This window comes from Pezoporus wallicus, unplaced genomic scaffold (assembly GCF_028554395.1).
Source record: "Pezoporus wallicus isolate ANWC-B61680 ecotype Strahan unplaced genomic scaffold, APGP_CSIRO_Pwel_v1 contig_7545, whole genome shotgun sequence".
In the NCBI taxonomy this organism is placed as follows: Eukaryota; Metazoa; Chordata; class Aves; order Psittaciformes; family Psittacidae; genus Pezoporus; species Pezoporus wallicus.
The window spans coordinates 6,397,957-6,423,566 of NW_026642398.1; positions in this window are offsets into that span (position 1 = coordinate 6,397,957).

Below are 25,610 nucleotides of genomic sequence, written 5' to 3' on the forward strand. Positions count from 1 at the left end.
CACCCTGGTGGTTAAAATACTTCTAAAGAAGAGAGCTCAAAGGTGAACATGTTTGCTGTTCTGGTCAATGCAACAAAAGAAATCTATGAGACAGTGCTAGTACTTCCCATTTTCAGGATCTCATGCTTGCATTCTGACTACTAGTGGCAGTATTGACAATAAGGATGGTGCATGATGGTGGGGAAGGCATTTAAGGAAAAATGCCCCCGCCCTCTACTTTTGCTCTTTCATTGCTGAGGGCAGTACAGATGACTAAAGTACCTCTAAAAGTTTCCAATTTACACTCCAATTTCCCTGCCTTTATAATGAAATGGTTGTATATGGCAGCAATACGATGTACCTTTGCTGCACAGGAAGCTAGTGTGTTCCGTCTTTGCTAAAGAGAGGTAAAGTTTCTTCTAAAGAAACCTGCTGTAATAGCAACAGCTTTGCACAGTTGTTTCACGCAGTTTTTACTGAATTGTTCCTTCTCCCACAGGCTATTATTCTGCTCCACCTGTGCAAAACAGAAAATGCTGCTCTACCCATTAGTGAAGAAAAGGCCATAGAGTGTGTAACACCTCTCTCTGAAAGTCTGAAGGCTGACAACAAAGAAAGTCAGTTTTGCATTGTTTCCAAAAATGCCACAAACCCAGAGTGTTGCCATTTACTTTGGAAGGAGGAGAATGAATAACTGAAATAAAAGGAACAGGCGAGATTTCCCCAACACAAACTGCAGGGGAATATTCTGTGCATCAAAAATTAGCTGGAATTAGAGTGATTGTCCATTTGCAGTCAACTACCAACAATAGGTAGCATTCCCAGAGCATCCTTCACAAATTCATTGCAAATCAATGGGCAGAATTATTATACAGGCAAGAGTTAATCACAGAATCAAAGAATCATAGAATCATAGAATGGTTATGGTTGGAAAGGACCTTAAAATCATCAAGTTCCAATCTGCAGGATGCAGCAGAAAAAATGTATCTGTGGTTTGCTGTATTTTCTGCCTAGGGAAAGCTTATTTAGTGTAAAAATCTGAATGCTGCAGGTGGTAGTCGGGGGCTGCTTCCTGTTGTCAAGAAATGAATTTGTATTACTAAAACTCACAGTGATTTTTTTTATGTATATATACATATCTATAAGAACAGATGAAGAATCATGGCATTTGATGGTAGGATAAAAGCTGCTACTCCAAATAGCTCAATGGGTTTGCCTGATTAAAAAACAAAGTAAAAAAATACTCTCCATACTTGGCCCCATGCTTTCACCCCTCACTTTATCATACGCATCCTGTGTGTTTCATTGGGAGAGTTTTTTTTTTTGATCTACATATTAATCAGTCTTGTTTTAACTGCTTCTTACAATTGTGGTGGATCTCTGCCCAGCATGTACTCTAAACCACAGCAGATCAACCAGCAGTTTTTTATTTGTGTTCATTAAGACAGGCCAGAGCAGTAGGGAATGCTCAATATGGGATGCAACGGAAGAGTAACTAGTGATAAATGTGTGATACAAAGCAGTCTAGCATTTAGCATTCGTGCAAGGGGGAGGAGGACAGAAACAGGGAAATGGAGTGGACCAGAGCCATAATCTATGGTGCTCCATAATTTTTTGACCACTCTGCCTTATATGAAAGCAAGTAGTTTTCTTAGATGACTGGAATACAAAAGTATTTTGTCATTTGACAGAACCCTGATATAAATAACCCCATTCCCCAGTTGTGTGGCTAATGAAGTTATTTTCTGCTTTCCATTTGTGCCCAGCTGAGAGTAGCAGCAATGATTTCAGACCAAGAGCTGACACTGATACTCTCTCATTCAGGCTATTTGATGGGTGTAGTCTTTAGAAGAATGACAGGTTTTGCAAACAACATGAAAGGCATTGTAGGTGTCAGTTCAATTCACAGTTTATATCTCCATGATTGATAGTACATGGCCAAACTCAACAGCTGTACTCAGAGGTAACATTCAGATCACTTTGAATAAGTTATTGAATATATGTGTTGTCATAGGAAAGATTACTGAAAACAAAGAGTGTCTCTGCTCAGGTCAGTAGCTATTTGGATCAGATACTCTGTCATAAAAAGATCCTCAAAAATACCTTTATCTACAAAAACCTTGACAAAATTGAGCACTGTTTCTCATAAAGAGAGAAGCCATGTGAGACATCTGTTATTGTTAATCTATTTTTAAGCAAGTTCAGAGGATTAATTTTGTCATTGGGATTCAAGTGGAATTTAGATTATCTTGTTAAATTTTGGTTGCAGCACTTGCCTTGTTTGTGAGCCTCACATGGACACAGGTGGGAAATAGGCTCCAAGGGGCACAGGGAAGGAGTGATGTGGTGACATCGGCTTCTGTGCTGGCTAATGCTTAGTGCCTCGCTGTGTTGGCAGAATCACAGGCTGCAGTGAGAGATCCATATGCCTATCGACAGGCAGCATAGGCAGCTGGCTGTACCTGTTGGCTGCCAGGTAGATCCCTGCAGAGCAGGGATAGGTATGGATTCAGATCCTTTCAGAAGTATAGCAGAAAATATTTTCATTTTTTTTAGAGAAAAACATTGTGGGAAAAATACTCTGCAAGAGAGAAAAGCACATAATAGCACTGCCTCCTAATGTGTTGCTGTCCCTTTCATCCTGGGAGAGAAACTCCAAAGTCCAACCCCTTCAGCTATTTTCAGAGAATGATCTGCTTTCTGAAGTCTGGATATAAAATAAATGAGATGCAAGACTTCTTGTGGCTGCCTGGGCCTGAGAAATATTTGTCTGCTGTTTGTGTTACATTTTACAATGAATACTGCCTTTCACCCTCCTATTCCCTACCAGTTTGTTGCTATTGATTTAGCGTAAGGTGTCCCTGCCCACAGCAGGGGGGTTGGAACTTGATGATCTTAAGGTCCTTTCCAACCCTAATGATTCTATGATTCTATGATTCTATTGTCTGAATAACAATCAGCAAATCCTCATGGGAATAACTTTTGCCCTCAGAGAAGAATGTGAAGCTAAATTCCCTTCTGTTTCTAAAGGACTTTGAAGTCCCCCCAGATGAAACTTCCAGGAAAGCCCAACATTGTGTTCTCCTTGGGGCAAGGTAAAAATTGGGGTCATCTGCAGCTGAGGAAGAATCCTGCAGCTCTGAAATGGAGAAGAAATACCACCGCTGAGGAAAGGATATATATTCAGGTCTGCAAAGTGATCATTCAGTTCTACAGCTCCCTGTTTTCTAGTAAGTGGAACAAGTCCATGTGATGAAGTTCATTCTGGGTAAGCATCTTTCTGCATTCTGCATTTATGTCCCGTGAAGTCCAGGTTTTACATTTGGCTTTGCAATAGTTACTTGTTGAAAAGCAGAGCCACTTCTTCCCTAGGGCTGCTTGGAAACCAGTTGTGCAGCCTGTGTAAATCCTATTGCAGTTGAACAGACTTTGGGTTCTTTGCGTTTACAAGACCTTAAACCTCTTTCAAAGACATAAACCTCTGCATCCTCTACAGCTATTTACCTTCATGTTTTAGAACTTCCACTTGTGACACAGAAATGGCCTAATGGATGGCACTAGAAGCAGATTCCATTGTATCTGTATGTAATAAATATAACTTGGAAACCCTTACGTGCCATAAAGTTTTCCTGCAGCTTCTAGAAGTGTTCAGGCTGTCTGGTGGAAGTATGTTGGCCTGTTTCTACTGGTTTCATGTAAGGAGTATGAGCCCTATGCAAACAGGGGTTCAGACCAGCTTATTGCTAGTGCCTGACCTGCCTGTCCTCCGTCTCTGCTGCTGTTCTAGCAATAATAGTTAGTTAAAACTTATTTTTGTGATCTCATATACAGATAAACAAAAAACACCTAAAAATCTTGTTTATGGGAGTTGTTATGAGGAGTTCTGGAAAACCTCAATCCAATTAAGTCTCTGTGGTTTAGACTCAAGTTCCCCTTGCTCTATAATTGATGCAATTTTGCTTTAAGACTCTATTGTTAACTTTATGATTCGCTTTTAAAGTCTGGGCTGTAATAGAAAATTTAATGATATACACATTATAAAAAGCTTTAAACAAAGAGAGAAAAGAACACATTAGCTTTCTTAAACCATCTCTTCTTAAACTACAAGACCCCTATTTCTCATTTACACTAAAACCCTTTTATACTCTTCCAGCTATGGTAAGAAGACATGAATTTTATATGAATCATTTATATAATTTTTAGTACAAATAAATACAAGTGCTCAAGTTTTCCCTTTTCCTTGGGCTTTGAGGTAGAGACATTTGTGCTGTGATTGGTCCAGTTTTCTTTTTCTAGAGACAAATAAAGATAGCAAGACCCTATTACTAATTTACTTTTTAATCTTAAAACGCTCCTCATCACACACAATCATTAAAATGCAGTACAATGTGATATGCCCACCGCATTGCTAACTGATAAAATGTCAAAGGTTTACTTTGCGCAAAAGCAATGAGTACCATATGTTTTCATCTCACTGACTATAGAATTGTGCTGAAAAATGGCAGCATTTCTCTTCTGTTTCTGCAGGTAAACACAAAGTCATAAGTCACAAAGTCGCAGTCCCATCTAAAAGTAAATAGATATATAAAAATGAATTAGCTCTGTTAGAAATCTTGGGCAAGTTTCCTCCTTGTTAGAAAAGAATGGGAAGATTTATTCGTATTAATATAAATATCACCTCTGTTTTAGTAGCTTTCTAGTGCTGCAACTTCAGAAGTCCTTGCCACAATGCAGGGATAAGTCTATATGAAAGAGTGAACTGAATGATTTACCATGGGTTTTTCTTACTTTCATGAGGGAAGATGGACTGCTTAGAGAGAGTGCTTGTCACCTTACTGAAAAAACAACAAGGTGCATTGATTCTGACAAGCCCTTCCACAGGTTCACCTCATGTATTTGGGACCTAAAATGAAAAGGCCTGACCTGCTAGTGGTGTCTGTCACCATAGAACCATTGGGAAAATACTCTGCTATTTCAGACTCATTAGCCAACATGTAAATTTTTAATTCCCCCTAAAACACTCAGCTAATTTTTCTAGAAATTGGACTATTTACACATGGTTCATTGCCAAGATATTGTACTGATACTTCTGGAGAAGTCCAAGAGATAAAGAGGAAGACAGTCTATTCAAGGTTAATGTGGTATATTCAGTGTAGGTGAGGAAGGAAGGGTAAAGCTGCAGGTCACTGCTGTGTCCAAGAGAAAATGGAGAGGACACACTCAAGTTTGTCTGTATACTGACAAACCTAGATTTATGACTAAATGTGGAATCAGATATGGAGAGAGGGTTTCTTAAAAAATTAAGGATAGTTCAACATTTTTATTATTAATAGGAGTACTTTAAAGAATAGAATTACTGCAGTTCAGAAATTTCCCAAGCATCTCTGCACGTCTTAATTTATCCCTATATTTTGCCACAAGCAATTCAATTGAAGACCTCACTGTCACTGGAGAAGCACATACAGGAGACCACAGAGAAAGGTTGGGAACTCAGGATTAGGTAGGGTGACTGTGAAGGTTGATACTCAAGGGAAAGCTTCCAGGAAGTCAATCTAAGATTACATGTGTTCTATAGGCTTGGAGCTAGTAATAATGACAGCTTTCCTTCTAGATCAGCTTGGAAGCATACAGTATCCAGGGAACTGATTCCGTTTGCAGTAACTTACTGGGCACAGAGTTGTGCTTGGCCAGACTGTAACACACGCATTGAGACACTTATTGGGATAGAATTAAAGACTTTGGTAATAGGAAGAAAATAATCAAAGGCTGTAGTCAGTTAATTAATATTTCTGGCTCTGGACACTTACTGAAAGGAATCTCTCCTGGTGCATCAGTACTACTGCGTGGAGTTTGCAAGGAAATTCAGTTCATATGCCTCTGTGTTTATAGATAGCTTGTTTCAGATCACTGGATGTAAAAATTTATTTCTTCCCCTTGGCCTGGTACAGTGTAAATGGGATCACTCTCAGCTTCCACTGAGGAAGTAATTTTGGGTGCTTTGAAAGCATGGTTGGTTCATCAGCTGCTGCTGATAAACAACATTAAAGACATCAGTTGTAGACCCAATAATTTGTTGTTCTGTATGTTATAATACCAGTGAACACATTTTAACATTTAATAATGAAGCATCGTTTTATTCATGATGCACAATAAATTTGGAGCAAAGTAGCTGAAAAATGCTTGCCATATGGGTGATTGTTCCTTACTTTTGTTGTTTTTTTCCTATTCAATAAGCACTTGCTGTATAGCATCTTTCTTCAGATGACTGGAAAAAAGAAGAAGGAAAGCTATTGCATTTGTCTGTATAAGCAGATTGGGGATTTTATTAAGCTTTTTAAGTGAAAAATGTATTAAGCCTTTATCTATTAATTATTTCCATTCTTAAGTACTTAAGTAACTCATGTTCTTTAACTGTACTTTTCAGCAAAATTGTGCTTACAGTCAAATGGGACTAATTAATTTCAGTAGTTTCAAAAAGAAAAATCCTTACTGAAATATAAAATGCAATCATGCATTCCTGAATGAAATGCAGTTTCTTAGAGAAATCTGCTCACAATCAGGTTTTATTTATTGTTGATGCAGTTAACAGCTGAAAAAGTGTTTCAAAAAGAGATATTTGCATACATCGGTAAATGGGTATATCACCACCATTTTTTCTGGTATGTTAATTTCCAGTGAAGAAGACTGGAAAATTTTTAATCATCTTTACAAAACATGATTAAATAAAAAACAAATAATTTGATGAGGAATATAATGATGGGACTACAGAGGTGGCAGATAGGGGCAGAGCAACTGACATCCTTTACCTGGACTTGTGCAAAGAGTTTGATACTGTCCTGCATGACATCCTTCTCTCTAAATTGGAAAGGCACGGATTTGATGGATGTACTATCCAATAGATAAAGAATTAGCTGGATGGCCACATGCAGACTAGAGAACCTCCCATATGAAGACAGGCTGAGAAAGTTGGCACTGTTCAGCCTGGAGCAGAGAAGCTGCATCACAGCACCCTTCCAGTATCTAAAGGAGGCCTGCAAGGATGTTGGAGAGAGACTTTCCATCAGGGACTGTAGTGATAAGACAGGGGATAATGGGTTTGTTAGAAAAAGAGTGAAATTTCACGCTAAAAATGATTATATAGAGCAAGAGAAATGACTATTTGAAAAGTCTTCAAATCAATAGTAGACTTCTGTATATTAAAAGAATGCTGTAACTTTGCTGTGGTAGCCTCAGCAGTAGAAACTAACGTAACAAAGAGAAGGATACAGGATGCCTGGCCTAAGACCTTGTAGTTTAGAACAGGGAAGCCTTGTCTAACTGTGCGTCTTGATAATACAGACATTCATAATTTTTGTATTGCTTACAAGGAAGCTTTGTCTAGAAATGGAAACCATGTATCTTAAGCAGCAGAAAGTTTCATCTCTGCAATATTGGTAGCTTTGTGAAATCATTGCAACATAAAAGGACAAACCAAGTGAGGAAGTGAGAATGCTGACATCCACATAATGGTTGGGGCCTGTCCAAAGAGCAGAAAGGTGAAAAGAATAAGGGGAGGAAGACTCCTTACTTCATCTGAGGAAGGCTCCTTACATCATCGGGACAACCACCAGAGGGGGGCTGCGCAAGCGTAGAAGAGGCTGATGTCGTAATGGACTAATGAAGTAATCCTTGATGCATATGTATTAGTTACAAAATTTTAGTGTATAAATTGCGAACGCGATGTGACGGGGTCGAAGCCAGATTTGGGTGCATACCCCTGGTTTCCCAGCGCTGCAGTAAAGCACCTCATATAACCATTCCGGTGGTTATGTGTCAGTTCTTACGCTAACAGGTTCAAACTTAAACAGGTGAGATTTAGGATAGATATAAAGAAGAACAGTTGGGGCTGTTCAGCCTGGAGAAGAGAAGGCTGCGTGGAGACCTCATAGCAGCCTTCCAGTATCTGAAGGGGGTGTACAGGGATGCTGGGGAGGGACTCTTCATTAGGGACTGTAGTGATAGGACAAGGGGTGATGGGTTCAAACCCCTTCCATCAAGGGGAAGTTTAGATTGGATATAAGGAGGAAATTCTTTCCTGTTAGGGTGGTGAGGCACTGGAATGGGTTGCCCAGGGAAGTTGTGAATGCTCCATCCCTGGCAGTGTTCAAGGCCAGGCTGGACAGTGCCTGGAGTAACATGGTCAAGAGTGAGGCATCCCTGCCCATGGCAGGGGATTGAAACTATATGATCTTTAAGGTCTTTTCCAACCCTAACCATTCTATGATTCTATGACTTCTGGCTCATAAGAGGCATTATGAAATAATAGTGAATTAACTTTAGCAAACATTAAAATATTTGTGTAAAGACCTTGGAATTACCCAAATAACAAAACTTACTTTTTTTTTTTTTTAATTTTATTGCGCTACTTTGACATTTTCAATTTGTAAGAAAGGGTTATGTAAACAGTTTATGATGTCTGGTCATTCAGTTTGGGAGCTGGCAAAGTGTATCTTGGTTAAATTCCTAAAAAATGCCCAGACAAAGAACAGACTCGTGTTGCGTATACCAACCATGCTCTGAGGGGCTGATCCAAAGGCCAATGAAGATAATTTTCACAGAGAACAGATTAGCAGATCCACAGAATGTCTCAAACTATCAGCTCTCATCGTACTTTCAAATAACACCCCTTAATGTAAAACTAATGTCCTGAAGGACCCTGCCTAGCTCTGTAGTGTTGAAGTTCGACCATTAACAAAGTGTACGTGAATCTTCTATGAGATGTTATTACTTTCATGGCACAGTAAACAAGATTATATAATAATTCTAAACCTAGAATGAAGCAGAGGAGGAACCCGTAATGTAAAGTGCAAGAAACAGATATATTAGGTAAAGAGAAAACTTACCCCAACCTTGACTCGTCAGGTGTTTAGAATCAGCTTCTCTGCTCACAGCCAAAAAACAGAGATGTTTAAGAACCCATCCTGGACCAACACTTGGACACCCTTTGTCTTCTATGAACAAGAAAAAAGAAGGTAAATACTGTTGTGTGCTGGAACTTATAAGACCTGATGAAATGTATGTCTTGCAGCTCATTTGATGTAGTAGCTGGAATACTTATAAGGTCGCTTTTTTCTCTCCATGTTAATTCTCTGTGGCCTCATATTGATGCAGGACTTCTCTCAGATAAAGCATTTAACAGCGGTCCACTCTCAACCTGTTTCCACAAAAATCAGAATAACTATTTTCTTCAGGATTTTTATGTCCCTGTTAATTTGGTTGAATTGGCTAAGTGGTTCAAATGTTATTTGGGGACAGCAAGCAGGCATTCACATGTACAGACTGAGAAAATCATAGTCTAATTTCTTAGGAGAAAAAAAAACCCAACTGAATAAAACTGATTCCCCAAAGAACTTAAAATTTAATAGGGAAGAGTAACTCTATCATAAATAAAATATTTCTTAGTGTTACAGTTATGAGTCCTTGGGTTGTTTTTTCTTTTTTAGGATATTTTTGCATCAAACTTTATCATCAGCTTCTACCACACTAATGCCCTGCAGTGTATAACATTGCCCTTTGCTGCTTGGCTTAGCTTTAACACATTAAGTAATTGCAAGCAAAGCTTTTACAGTCCTGCTCTGTGTACATACCCGTGTGGGTGAGTCTGATTAGTTAACAACGTTTCAACTCACCAATTTCACAGTTTCCACCAAATTTCAATAGGTAACAGGTATCCTAAAGGCACTACCCAATTCTGGATCACATAACCCAGTTATTATCTGGACATCTACACCCCAGTATGTGGCATCAGTTTTGGAAAAGTCAGTTTTTTATGACTTTATCCATAACCTATGCTTTTCATGAGTCTGCTGGAATAGATCCCACTGGAGGACAAAGGAATGCCTGCCTATCGTTTCCCCCATTTTCAAAACTCCTCACATCCCTTGGTAATCCTCTGAGGTTTGTAAATCCCAGCCTACCAATTATCCAGGGGGAAGCAGGGAAGCAGCAGAATATCCACCTCAGTGATTTTAGTCCACCATGCTGAACAGCTCTGAAGACATGGTTTAGCAGAAGAGATATAAAAGAAATATGATAGTGTAGGAAAAAAAAACAAACAGATATTTTTTAATTGAACAGATAGTTCAGCTTCTCCCTTCTTTGTTGCAAGCCTGGGAGTGGTGGCTTTTAGTTTCAGAGTCCATGGTTTATTTCTGCTCATCTCATTGCTGTGTCCTACATGCTTAGATCACATAGACTCTTCTAAACCTGACAAACAGCCAGATCATATCAGATTAAGCTTTTCATTGATTTCACACTCCAGCAGGGAAACATTTAGTGACCTTTATCAATCGGTCTTCCCTGCCTGAATAACAGTTTCATTTATAGGATTAGTTAGCATGTAGCCACTAAAACTACCCAGAGAAAAAGCACTTAGTTAAATGACTTGCTTGGCTGGCACGTTTTCTGTATTATTTATATAGTAATAGGGAGGAAAAATGCCCACCTAGGCCAAGGAGAAACCAACTTCTGTCTCTGCAGAGAAACCAAATTTAGCCCCATGTTGTGTTCCTAGCAGAGACTTCGAAGTCCCATGGCACAGGTACAAAATTCCTCTCTACAGCTAGATTTGGCATGACAAAATCAAGCTGCAGACCCTAAAGGCTATTTCAGGGGAAACCAGGGTAACACATCATTATGTACACATAGTTTTGGCCAACCTGTGTGCTTCCAACAGTTGTGAGGAGTAGCATCTTGTTTTCCACACCTTTAGCTTGAGACAGGGACTCCGGCAACAGAGTCAGGCCAAAAATGGCCTTAACCAGTTTGTTGCTGAACCTAGACACTGGCGGCAAGGAAGACAGCAGCTGCTGTGGCAACAGCAAATGTTCGCATAGGCATGTCCTCAGGGTCCCCAAGAAATAGTACAAAACATCGTACCAGTGTGACTCTGACCTGAAGCCAGCAAGGGGGAAATGTGGTGTTTTCAGTGATTACCTCATTCTAGCAGAATGAGGTAACAGTTCGCCTGAGTTTTGTCTTTCTGAGTTAATCTGCTAATATTAACTTAATTATAAGTTAATGTAAGTCAAATGGCAACACGAGAAAGATGTAACCCTCATGTACTTTGGCACAGATTTCTAATAACTCGTCATAACATCTGATCACATTCAAAAATCTAAAGTCAGTGGGGAGCTATCAGCACTTATCCTCAGTAAACAGTTAAAATAAGTTAGATGTGCCCTAAGAATGCTAATTTCCTCCATTGGCTGTGAAGTGGTCCTTATGTGAGTGGCTCAGATGGACCTGCATTACAAACACTTGCAATCAGACAAAATGAAACTGACATCAAGCATCTCACTGCAAGCATCTATAATAATCACAGATGATACTTTCTGTATTTACAAAAACCCCTAGATTCTTGGGTAATATCTGAGATGAACATCAACAGAAGGAACAAAGTTACAACTGGAGAGAGTTCTTATACTTGTATTCTGCATTAAATCTCTATGACTGTCGTTTGTCAGGACAATCATCTCTTTGTTGAAGTAATCTATCAGCTGAAATGCTACATCTTCCTATAAAATTCAGAGGTCATTGTGAAGTAATAAAGCAAGCACTGTTAACATTATCTGTGTCAGAGAAAGAATATTCACATTATTGTGTCTGGAAACAAAACAAAACTCCTAAGCCAGGATATTTATGCTTTGTTTTCCAGAACATCTTACCTCCAAACAAGTTTATGATAGCTGGAGGTAGATTCCATATGGCAGGTTTTCTTTTATAACAGTGTGGTGAACTTCTTTTTGAAGGGTTTGAATGTCAAACCTTACCTTTGTTTTATGTAACGCTATTGTTTTGTTTTCTTTGATTCTTCTATGCATTGTTTTGTATAAAATGTTTTCTGACATGGAGGATGTCTCTGGCACTTTATATTTGAAGCAAATCAACCTTATGTGGTCGCTTGGCTGTCTTCTTATGTAAAGGTTTCTGTTCATATGTTCTGGCAATCTGAAGCCATGGGAGTGCAGAGGACTGGAATTGGCACTCTTCTGCAAGTTTCCAGATTTATGCAGAAAGAAAGAGGTAATTATTTCACCTCTAAATATTGGTGTAACTAAGACAGCAGACCTAGAATTTGCCTTTAGCAAGAACCTTGATAAAAGAGAAGTGTGTAAATACTTTGGAAACACTATAAACGATAAAGACTGCAGATATGGAAATAATGCCTTTTGGGGTAATTCAAGTAATTCAATCCATTATTTACTTGAAGAGATGATTAAGAGGTGACCTGCACACTGTGCACATTAAAGTGAAGTGATTTCTGATGCTACACAACTCTGGCATTCAAAAATGGCAAGAGGAAATACCAAGGCTGGAAGCCAAAGTAAGATGAAATGAGGCAAGAAATCAGGCATACAGTTTTTTGTCTGTATGTGGCTGGTTAGGTTTTGCAATTCACTTCTGGAAATGTTTATTCAGGTAAGGGGTGAGCTCTCTACCATTCTGTATTTCTTTAAGTCAGGATTGGGTATCAGCCTGTAAGAAACACCAAATTCTAATGCAACTTGATGGACATACTCTTTAGAGAAGTCCTTCAGTCTGTATTATACAGAAAGTCAAACTAAAATACATTAGTAAGAATGGGGGCAAAATAAACCCACAACACCCAAAATCTAATTACTTTTAACCTTGTTTGTGAATAAGGTTATAGAGCTTTATAAACTGCAACATTGGATCCCATTCTGGCCTGGCCTGGGAGAGACACCTGCTAGTGCTTGATGAGGTTATTTCTAGTTATTTCCTACGAACATATGATCTCAGGTTTCAGAAGTTAACTATCCATGAAACTGGAAACACTATTTTCTCTTGGTTCAGTCAAAGGCAGTCAATAACAAACTGGACATGTTAAGGAGTTGAAAAACAAACGTGAATTTCTATCCATCTTATCCCTGATGATTATGTCCCGTTTTCCAAGGTACAGTTAAGTCTCAATAAAGCTCATTTTACTTTCACTTCATCTCTTTTGAAGCTGAGGAACACAAAGCCTTATCGGGCTTGCTGTGCTTATTTTATAATGCTGGAGGACTTTACATCACCTATTCTGATGCAGACTTAGCTCAGTGAATAACCTCTTTATTCGCATCTCCATTGATTCTCCCACTAACAGCAAAAGGCTGTCTCACAGAGTAGCAGTCCACTCTCCCTAGGTCACTAAACAGCCTCCATTGTGGCATCATTTCAAACGGGCAAAAAGCAAGAAATGAAACAACTGCAACACAGTAACAAAAAACATTCAAGAACGTTCAGTTTCACTATTCTAGTTGTCCTGGCACTGTTTTTTATGTTGGTTACCCTGACAGTTAACAATGGCTGGTAATAACATATTAAATTTTCATAAATTTGAATACTGAAGTTTAAACCAAACAGGATGGATATTCCTGTTTCTATCCCAGACCAGGCTGAGTCAAATGAAAATGGTTTTACACTGACATGCCAATGGGGTTTGAAGCTGGCAGCAGGAGAAAACACATTAAAGGAAAGTCGAAATGAAGCAATTCAGAGGGGATCGTCTGCTTTCTGAATAGAATTGGCATTAACCTTACTGCTGCTGGTTTGGCTTTCTTGAACTAATTCTGGTCCAGTTTTCTTCATCTTGATGAGGAAATCAGAGCCTTGGGAAACATGGTCTAGTGTGAGGCGTCCCTGCCCATGGCAGAGGGGTTGGAACTGGATCATAGAATCATAGAATCATAGAATAGTTAGGGCTGCAAAGGACCTTAAGATCATCCAGTTCCAATCCCCCTGTCATGGACAGCAACACTTCACACTGAACCATGTCACACAAGGTTCTGACAAACCTGGCCTTGAACACCGCCAGGGATGGAGCACTCACAACTTCCCTGGGCAACCCATTCCAGTGCCTCACCACCCTCACAGGAAAAAACTTCTTCCTTATATCCAATCTAAACTTCCCCTGTTTAAGTTTGAACCTGTTACCCCTTGTCCTATCACTGCAGTCCCTAACAAAAAGTCCCTCACCAGCATCCCTATAGCCCCCCTTTAGATACTGGAAGGCTGCTATGAAGTCTCCACGCAGCCTTCTCCAGGCTGAACAGCCCCAAGTTCCTCAGCCTGTCTTCATACAGGAGGTGCTCCAGTCCCCTGATCATCCTCGTGGCCCTCCTCTGGACTTGTTCCAACAGTTCCATGTCCTTTTTATGTTGAGGACACCAGAACTGCACACAATACTCCAGGTGAGGTCTCCTGAGAGCAGAGTAGAGGGGCAGGATCACCTCCTTCGACCTGCTGGTCACGCTCCTTTTGATGCAGCCCAGGATATGGTTGGCTTTGTGGGCTGCAAGCGCGCACTGAAGCCAACTCATGTTCATTTTCTCATCAACCAATACCCCCAAGTCCTTCTCCGCAGGGCTGCTCTGAATCTCTCCTCTGCCCAACCTGTAGCTGTGCCTGGGAGGAGGTGTAGGACCTTGCACTTGGCATGGTTAAACTTCATGAGGTTGGCATCAGCTCACCCCACAAGCGTGTTGAGGTCCCTCTGGATGGCATTCCTTCCCTCCAGGGTATCAACTGAACCACACAGCTTGGTGTCATCAGCAAACTTGCTGAGGGCACACTCAATCCCACTGTCCATGCCAGCGATGAAGATGTTAAACAAGACCAGTCCCAACACCGATCCCTGAGGGACACCACTCGTTACTGGTCTCCAGCTGGACATTGAGCCATTGACCACAACTCTTTGCGTGCGGCCATCCAGCCAGTTCTTTATCCACCGAGTGGTCCATCCCTCAAATTGATGTCGCTCTAATTTAGAGACAAGGATGTCATGTGGGACAGTGTCAAACGCTTTGCACAAGTCCAGGTAGATGACATCAACTGCTCTACCCCTGTCCATCAGTTCTGTAGCCCCATCATAGAAGGCCACCAAATTGGTCCGGCAGGATTTCCCCTTAGTGGAGCCATGCTGGCTGTCACCAAGCACCTTGTTGATTTTCATGTGCCTCAGCATGCCTTCCAGGAGAATCTGCTCCAAGATTTTGCCAGGCACAGAGGTGAGACTGACTGGTCTGTAATTCCCCGGGTCATCCATTTTCCCCTTCTTGAAAATGGGGGTTATATTTCCCTTTTTCCAGTCATCGGAAACTTCACCTGACTGCCAGGATTTCTCAAACATGATGGCCAGCTGCTTCGCAACTTCATTTGCCAGCTCCTTCAGGACCTGTGGATGGATCTCATCAGGACCCACGGACTTGTGCACGTTCAGGTTTTTAAGATGGTCTCAAACCAGATCCTCTCCTACAGTGGGCTCAAGGTCTTCATTCTCACAGTCCCTGCATTCATCTGCCTTCCAAGACTTGGGTGGTGTGGTCAGAGCCTTTGCCAGTGAAGACCGAGGCAAAGAAGTCATTCAGAACCTCAGCCTTCTCCAAATCCTGTGTAGCCAGTTCTCCCGAGAGCTTCCTGAGGGGGCCTACATTCTCCCTAGTCTGTTTTTTATTTGCTTTGTACCTGTAGAATCCCTTCCTGTTATCCTTAACATCCCTAGCTAAGTTGAATTCTAACTGGGCCTTAGCTTTCCTAACCTGGTCCCTAGCTTCTTGGACAACATCCCTGTACTCTTCCCATGCCACCTGTCCTTGCTTCCACTTATTATAAGCCTCTTTTTTCAATTGAATTTTCCTCAGGAGCTCCTTATCCATCCAAGGAGGTCTCCTGGCCCTCCTGCTGCACTTCCTTCTATTTTGGATGCAACACTCCTGAGCTTGTAGCAGGTGATCCTTGAATATCAACCAACAGTCTTGGGCCCCTCTGCCCTCTAGGGCTGTATCCCATGGAACCTTCTGAAGCAGGTTCCTGAAGAGGCCAAAGTCTGCTCTTTTGAAGTCCAGGGCAGTGAGCTTGCTGCATGCTCTTCTCACTGTCCTGAGGATCTCAAATTCAAGCATTTCATGATCGCTGCATCCAAGGCTGTTTTTAAGGTCCTTTCTAACCAAAACCATTCTATGATTCTAAGACAGTTTTTCTTTGCAATAGAAGGTGTTTTTTCAGTTCCAAATCTGGTATAATGTTATTCCCTTAAAAATACCCACAGACCTTGTCCCTCAGAAGCCTCCTCTTCCCAGTGTTTCTCTCATCATTGTGCTAAATTCTTTCCTCTGATCTGGGCACCTGACTCTACCTGACATTTAATCGAGATACACAGCAACATCTGAAAGCAGGCATTGAGCCTCTGAATCCAGATTTGTCTTTGTTTTATTTACAGAGAAGAGTGCAGGGAAGACCAAATAATTCAAAGAAATGGTTTATGGACTACTCTCATTTATTTTCTGCTAAGTAAGCTAACAAGTTTTTCTTTGACACCAGTAAAACTTACATAAATGGAAATGTGCTGTCATGAAAGAGTTCACACATATCTGTCTTTTTGTGAGGAGGTTTTTTTTTTGGTTTCTTTTTGAAACTTTCTTAATTTTGTTCTTTTAAACAGTTCCATTAACTTCTGTGTGTAGTGCATTATGCAAAATGTCTTTAAAGGCAGAAGTTTAAACTGAAAGGAGTATGGAGATTTTATTTAATCAAGTGTAAATCTAATCTTTTAAATTAACAAGGTTATTTATAAGGTACACTACTGATAGATTTATAAATGTACCTGAGAGGCTACTCTTCGTATTGCTTTTTCCACTTCAAAACTCCTGTTTTGTTGATGGAATCTAACTTTGGAGTCACATCCAGGTATCAGTCTACTAATCCATTCTCACCACAGCAATTTCCCACTAAGCTCATTGGGTATAGTGATTTAATAATAACATCGTTTGAACACTTACTTTATGCATGTATTTTTGAAATGTGTGGACACATTCTCATCTAATTTCCTTGAAGGAGTTCCAACTTTTTTTTCTTATTATATAAATATTTATAATAGATGCACCGAAATAGTCTCCAGAAAATACAAAGCCAGACGTTAATAGAAAAATTTTACACAGATGAAGGAAAAAAAGTGCTGTTTTATTTTAAGTACAGAAGAATGACTTCTAATGTTTTATTCATAAGTGGAATTTCTGATAACTTCTTGTTTAACCCTCCACCTGTTCCCAGTTAATGAGAGGGTAGAACTGGGGACCAGCACTGCAAAATGCTAAGCACAGCCTGCAGGAAGCTGAGAGCTCTGAACTCTGGTTGACTTAGAGGGAATAACTTTTAGAAACTGAGAGAGTTCATTTCTGCCATCAGCTGGATACTCCAAAAGGCCTTTGAAATCATTGCAGTCAATCAGACTCCAGACATTAATAGCGTATGAACTCTCCCCCTTCAACTGATATTTTGCGTAACATGAAATGAATCAAGAGACCAAAGCCTGATGTCTAAGCAAAATGTGTACTTTGATGAAAAAGTACTCGATGAAGACTGTCATGAGCTGCCAATTACATAATGCTCTTTATATTTATGAACCTCAGTGTTACGGAGGGAAGGATAGAAAGAAGTACAGCATGGTTAGGGAACAGCTCCTTGTTTGAAAGGTTATAGCTCAGAAACCCTTCTCTCTCCACAAAGAAAAAGATAAACAAAGAAGACCACAGCAGTCCTCTTCTCTCAGCTCAGTCCATACCTCAGAGGCAGAGGAGACAGTGCCTGTTCGTAAGCACAAGAATACATATTTCATGTAGCTGCTAAGCTATAAAAAAGCAAGGAAAGTGCTGCTTCAGCCCTCACCTGCATTCTGGCAATAACCAACTTTCCACACCTACCTCTTAATTGCAAAGCAAGACCAGTGGTCCAGAGGCCATCCTGTGCAGTCTGACATTAAACAAGGCTATTACCAGCAGAAAAAGAATGATAAAAGTTGCAGAGATTTCACATTACTTTCTGGTAACTATGAAGGCAGCTGTGGGCATCCCTGTCAGAATCCATGACTTTCTATGTGGCTTGTCCACTAGTCACCTGTGTTTCCCTGGGTTCATTTTTAACAGCTCTCCTCCACTGCTGCTACTGATGGTGAAATTCTCATAAGAGCAGCCATAGTTGAGCATCTTCGCTTCTGAAAGATGCACCTGGAAACATTGCTGAAACTTTTCTATATCCATTGGATTTTTTTTCTCTTTCCAACACAGCAAGAGCCAAAGCTCTCAGCAATCCACTGAATAGCCACCTATTTGCTGCTGGTTTACTCACTTGCACATGCTGCTGACACAGTGGTCCAGCCTGTCCGTTCACTACCAATGTTGAGTTGTACACTTTTAAAATGTGCTGCTTTTTGTGTTCATTTCAAGATATGTTGGTGAAGGGATCTGGCAAACGCATATATGCTATATGGAAAATAATTTTTGCTATGTTTTATATACATAAGATACATATACATCTGACAGTTTTATTTATAATCTTTTATATATATAATCTTAACCTTATTTATATGAAGTATAAGTAAATATCAATACATGCAATACAAATAAAATTCATATACAAATTGTATATAAATGCATACAACATATGTGTGTATATTTGTAGATATACACACAAATCTATGTATACAGTTATATCTAGAGCATTTGCTTCTCACAGTCTGGGTAGGTTTCCTATTTGCTATAACAGTGCTGAATTGTCAAAGCCAGAACTTCTCCCTCATATAGGCACAGCATCCAACAAAACAGACAACGAGCATTTTAGTGTGAGCTCAAGAAAGTAATTGAACAATGCAGTATTATTTCTGAAAAGCCCATTTCTATTAAGAATTTGCATCCTAAAGTGGAAATGCCAACTGAGGAAGCTGCGGAGAAAAAAGGCAGCAAATTATAGAGCCCCAGCCCCCATCTAAATGCTGTGTCTCCTGGGTAGCTTAGTCCACTCTCAGGGTCCAAACCACCAAAAACCAAGCACTTCATTCTAATTCAGGATCTGAATATTAAGGGAGAAGCTCAGTTTACAACATGTCACAGGTCTATAATCAAAGTCAGCTTTGCAAACAGGCTAAATCCCTATTGCACTCTAGCCATGTTGGCTTCAAAACACATCCCTTACCTATTATGTGATTATATATACCAGGCAAAAAAAAAAAACCAGCAAAAGGAAGAGTCAATAAAAACTCTTCACACTAATCTTCCTCTCCCTATGGCTTCCTCGTGGACTTTCACTGTCCCCTTTCCTGCTCCAAGGAGTCAGCAGAATTCCTTAAGGGGGTTGGGGGGGGTGGGGGGTGGTTCTTGCCTATGCTGATTCGCTGAATCAGCAGAATGGGCTTGAACTCTTGTTCACTGGACCTTAGTGGAAAAACCTCACCAAACTTCAACAGGAGGAGCAACATTTAAAAATAGAGAGCTTACCCATGCCAGCTCAGTTAACTGCAGCACTGTCACTGATTTGTCGCCAGTCAACAAACATGAATCCTCATATTTATAAAACACTTCTGCATACAAAATCCCTTTTCCATCAGATCTAACACTGGTGAACATACTGCCTTATAGCTGCTAAAGGTCAGTGGGCTTGCAGCTCCTTTTGAGGCTCACTGAGCAGATGTCTTTTGGGGAAGCTGTGTCTGAATCACTGCTTTCATTTCAGCAGGGACAAGGGCTAAATGGAGGGAATCCAGCATTGCATAGGGAGCACTACACGTTAAAATAGCTGAACACGGAGTGGTCACTGCTCCTGGTGTTTGGCAAAATTTGGTGAGCATCACAGAAACAGTATTGCTGAAAATGGAAGGGCTTCTATATGGACTACAGCTTTAGTGCTTTGGAGTACAAAAACTCTCCAAAGCATGGAGAAAACTCATGTTTAAAGACTGGTTTGATGTACAGGACTAAATCAAAAGCAGTATCTGCCATGTTGTAAGGACAATTACCTTTCTCTTCTTCTTTAGCTTCTAATACTTATGCTCTTGGTTATTAACTGTGTTTTTAGAGATATCCCATCTTACACAAGTCTTTCATGTAGTCTATGCAGAAAAGGAGGAATGCTAGACTTTGGCCTGGTCTGGGATTTGACTGTTAAAAAGCTCATTCAGGGATTTGGGATGGTTCTGATATGGAGAAGACAAATCTAAGGATTTGCTTTAAGAAGCTTATACTGTAGGGCCAGAATTGCTTTGATGTATTCCTGAGAAGGGGACTGTCTTTTTCCTACAGAAAGAAAACTAGGAACCTCCAAATGTATTGGGAAAAAGTACCAGGTTGGTATGAGTATGCAGCTCAACAACAGATGGTAGTGCAGTGGGCTGGTGTCAGTCTGTTGATTACCTTGGTCAGCTGCCACAGAATCCCTGATATTTGGTTAAAACTGTCCTCCACAGAAGAAAAAAAAAAGTTATAATCCCTTTACATCGCTCCTTGTTTTGCCTGTGTGCTCATGAGGAAAGCTTTTAAGATGTAGTCCTGAGATGATTGATAAACTAAACCTAAACTGCAGCTTTCCCAATGGAACTTATACAATTTATTTCCAGCAGACACACACCTGTGACATCCAAGCACAGCCACTCAGGTGCTAAATTACTGACAGCTAGGTTTTCATTGCAGCTCCTGAGGATGTTTTTTGCTTTGTTAGCTCCTGGCTTTCACTACTGTTGCATTGAATTTCTTTGTTCAAGCATCACTTATCCCCACCTGTTACCTACCTCCTCTTTTTTCACAGCACCCTTAATATGATAGACATTGTCCAAACATACACAGGTACGTACATTTTGTCCTTTTGAGCTTTATTAAGCAAAATGCCAACCAGAAATACGATCACATTTTGGCAAGTGGTGACAGAAGTGACAGTCTTTTCATCTAAAGTTGCTGCCTCTCACAATTAGAGGTTTGATACAGAGCCCTTCAGCAGTGGGCAGAGATTAATAGCCTGGCAAGCATGCTCTTTTGTATGGGAAAATCACCAGTCTGGAGGTTTCTTTCCTGAAGGACCCCAAAATCCCCAATCAATACCAAAGGTGGAATTCTTCCAACAACATGGTGTTGCCATCTTTGAATGTGAAGGAGAACCTTTTGTTTAAATGCCAAGCTCAGTAAGGGTTTAGGGACAGGCTGTCATTTCCAAGGTGGCTCTGAGTCAGAGTGGTAAGGCTTAAGCTCCCATCTTCAGAGAAGTTAGATTCAGAGCTCACATATAGAGGAGCAGAGGATCAAATCCCTTACTCTAAGGCATGATTCCTGCTTCAGAGAGGTATATTTGCCTTCTCTCCTTTTGGACAGGAGTCTTTGCATCTATGCACCGCTGGCCACGAGGTTCTGGAAGGAGTATGACAATCAGTTGATGGTGGAATTATGTATGTGTGTATTTATCCTTCTTATTTCCCCCGCCTCCTTAACTTTCTTCCCTCCAGGAAGGAATTTCAGATAGATCTCTACATTCCCAACAAATTGGCACTGTAACCCTGTCCTGCCTTTTAACATTGCAAGTCTCATTACCCTTTGGAAACAGCTTGCTCTCAATTTGCTTTGTTCCAGTGCAATCAGTGCAGCCAGATGGAAACAGCTTTGAAATTTACCTTCTCAAATCTGAGCTTCGTATTTCTCCTTTGATGTTTCTTGTCAGGTTTTCCAGCTGTCCTTGTGTCTCTTGGCTTCCTGCAGCTCCCTCTCTCCAGGCTGTGCTTTGCCCAGACTTATGAGTCTCTGAGCACCCTAACTTGCAAAGGCATTTCTGTCACAGGGTGGCTGTCACTGGAGCACTAATTCGCACTGCTGCCAACACCAGTGTGTGTCACGCTCAGCGGCTGTATCAGAGCTGGACAGGCACTGTAAAAACCCCACAGAAATGTGCTGGTAAAGAAGCTGCAGGAAGTTATAGTTGTTTGAATACATTTGTTTGAATAGTTGTGGGAAGAACACATGATGAACAATGCTGTCCCAGCTAAGAAGCAACTGGGAGAGTGTGGACTTAAAGTCTACAAACTCTTGCACGGTTCAGGTATATCTGAAAGTCACATCAGGCCTCCACATGTAGCAAACTTGACTCCTGGCTCTGATTCAGACTTTTTGCTTTCTCTTTGGTTTTGGTATGCTTTTGTTAGGGGAACAGCTCTCAAAAGAACAGTTCTTTTGTTAATTTTGTTATTAAATTTGATCCATGTTTAGAAGATTCCATATAGACACTCAAAGGAAATCATTACTTCAATGTATGTAGCACATCAGGGTAAGAAGAGAATAGGTGGTATTCCAACTTGTTTATTAACATGTCAGAAAAGGCCCTGCTGCCTACTCACTCATACAGTGTTGCTGGGGACAGGGTGTTGCATAAACTACTTGTAAGACTGTTTCTCATATATATATGTATGTACAAAAGATATATCTCAGAAATATATAAGAAGGAAAATATATATAAGAAATATTATTAATATACATTTATATGTTATATTTATATTTTTATATATGTATATATACTTATATATTTATATATGTTAGATTTATATATATCATATGCATATCTATATATTTTATATATATATATATATAATTATATTATATATTAATATACTTGTCAGGGACCTGTTTCCACAACCTTGCATGCGATTCTTCCTTTATCCCATTTTTTTCTGCACAGTCAGCTGCCACAGTTCATATTCGAAAGGAAGTTCTCCAGGAACTTCCAGGATTGGGAAGGCAAACGAGACGTCTCCAGAATATCCTAATGAAGCCCACCAAATTTTATGGGACAACAAATGAATGTTAATAAAATATTAACCCTGCTGTTGCAAATCAGTGTTACATTTGTCAAAAGCTGCTCCAGAATCCGTTGCATAGTCTAAAAACTATATTAATACATAATCAGCCCAAGTAAAACAAACCAAATCCTTCTTCAAGGAAAGGAACCTGGATTTTAATCAACAAAAGCTGCTTCACTGGCTTCCACGACAGCTCAACATGAAAAGCTTCCAAAATTTTCTGACCCTCTGCCTACACACACCTAATACCACCAGCAGAGTGCGAGAACCTGCTAAAACAGCTTCCTGTGGTGCTGAACTCACTGGTGTGAAATGCTGAAAGCGCAAACACAACCAAATTGCTATTTATCAAAGTCTAGCTTGCCTTTCTTGCACGGTCTTGTGGCAGATTTTTTTTCTCTCCCTTAGATAATGTTGTTCTGTGCTACAACCTCCGCAACAAAGAGTAAATTTGGAACAGAAATCTGGATTGTCAAAACGAAAGCATGAAGAAGGGAAATTATTATTTTATCCCTACCTCCCTTCTTAGACTGTTGAGTACAAGCTGTGGTATTTGAATCTGGGACTGAGCATGTAGGCTGGAAATGGAAATATCCTGAATTGCTTTATATGCTTCCAGTTCTTTATTGTGATTTCGATCCAACTGGATTTCCACTGAAGCTATCGCAGTAGTGTCAGCAGAGTTCCCAGATCCTTCCAACCTCTTTTGTTTGTTTATGTGTCTTCCCATGAAAGCCCTGGTGAAAAACGTGTGCCATTATTTGATAAAAGGCCTTTCTGGAAAACATAAAGCTCTCTTCACTAGGCTTTGGGCATGAATGATATCACCATAACTGGTGGGTCTTGAGGAGACCCAGCTAAGTTAGTTTATGAAACTTCAGGACATGAAGCGCTAATTGCTCTGTCTGCAAAGTAGGATTGAATTAACTTCTAATATTTCTTGGCTCTCTTCATTGCCAGGCGTTCCCTGCTTGAAACCTTAGGACTGCTAAACATAACCTTTTACTGGCAAAGAGGAGAAAGAGGGATTGTTTTCCAGCATATTTGGATTGCAGTTATTTGCCTTTGTAGAATAAAAAGAAAAGGTGAAGGTTTTCACTTTCCCAGTTTTGATTCCCCTCTTACTAACCTCGGTAAAAATCATATGGAACCACAAAAAAACAGTTTAAAAAGTTGCTGTGGGAGAGGAATTGGTTCCTAAGCTTCAAATGGAATGGGCTAGAAAGGACAAGAAGAAAAAGCTGTGACCTTTGCTGGTTCTGATTTCTGTTACATATGTTGCTCATATTGAAATTTAATATGAAACCCAGTGGTCTGAAACAAAGTGTAGCCCGAAGTGACAGCTCCACTTCGTATACCCCAGTATCAGGTAACCAGTGTAAGAATACTTTATGCTGCCTCTTAGAGGATAGGAATGCTTATCTGTGTTAAAATAACTGCTGAGTTTGTTCCTGCTGGCTCCTTTCAGGTCCCCGTAAGCAATCTCTGCTGAAACACACTTGAGGCAAAGAGCTTATACAGTAAGCTTTCTCCTTCTAAAGTCTAACACTGTATATACCATAGTCCACTCTAATTAGCTTTTGTAAACATGCATCCAGCAGACAAGTAAGCAATAAAAATAACCAGTGAGCAGTGTAGCAATCCACTGCTTCAGGAACAACATTTTTAAGTATTTGCCCAAATGATGGCATTACAGTAATCCTGCACAGTATAAACTGCAATCGCCCTTTTCCTCTATGCTCTAACCTAATGATGAACCTTCCAGGTGACTCACTGTCAGCAAGATGTTCACTCATGAACTTTTGGGTAGAGAGACTCAGAGTGTGGACTTTCCAGCATGACATTATCAAGCTCTGAGAACATTTCCAAGCAAATATTTGAACTTCTTTGTGGGTGATCAGCCCAATGCTTCTCAGGCAGAAACATGCTTCCTCTGTCCTTTTTCCCCCTAGGAATCTCAGTCCTGTACATCTGGCCCAAAGTACTTCTATGTCAATCCTACTGTTTTTAGCTTAGACAGTGAGGTAGGTAGTCATCAAACTGCAGCTTCAGAGGCAATTTTCTTCCCCAAGTTTGCGAATATTTGGCCTTGAGAGGAAAAACTCCAGAAAACTGCTCAATTATAAGCATTTAAATGTTCACAATGCTTAATCTTCTAGAATTATCTTAGACCTGGTGAGCAACGAGAAATCAAGTTTTCCACTTATGAACTATCCCCAAGAAGACTACCCTCCTGTTTGAGGGTATACCTGAGGGTCAGATACAGCATTTCTTCACTTCTAAACTTAACTCAATTTTTAAGAACAAATTTAACAAAGCTGTTTTACAACTTTAAAGGTTTCACAGTATGTAGCACCCTCCAAGGCAGAACTGCTGCACAAAGCACCTTGCTGCAGGAGAATCATCACAGCCAAAGGCCAAGAAAAGGACTGCAGTTTGTCTCTGGTTCAGTGACACTGGCAATCCTCCCTTTAATGAAGATTGTAAGAGCCCATCCCAAATAAACTGAACTGAGGGAAAAAGGATAGGGAGGCAAAATCGAGGAGGTCATTAAGTAAGACATTATATGTGGGAATGCTTGCATCCTTCTTGGAGCCTTTCCCTTTTTTATGGCAAAGAATAAAAAAAGATATCTCAGCTTGCTCATTACTAAAATTGTCTTTCTTTCAGAAAAGAGATCCTTTAGCCTAGTTTGCTAATAAGTAGAAATATTGTATTTTCTGAATTTTCAGACGTGTTCATAATTTAGAGAATTTCTCATTCCAGTTTCTAAGGTAACCGCAGTTCCAGTTCATTTACAATACCCCAGCTTGTCAGCACCTTTGAGGCAAGATCCCGTAGGGCAGCCTCTTTTAACTGGGCCTTACCTAAACTCTCCTGCACCTCTTAGCAGCTCTGACTCAAAGTGGGTAGCTGCTCTACTACTTTTGTCTGAGCTCTTCAACTCTCACGAAGTTATGAACGATTTATCCAGAAAAAAATAACTCAA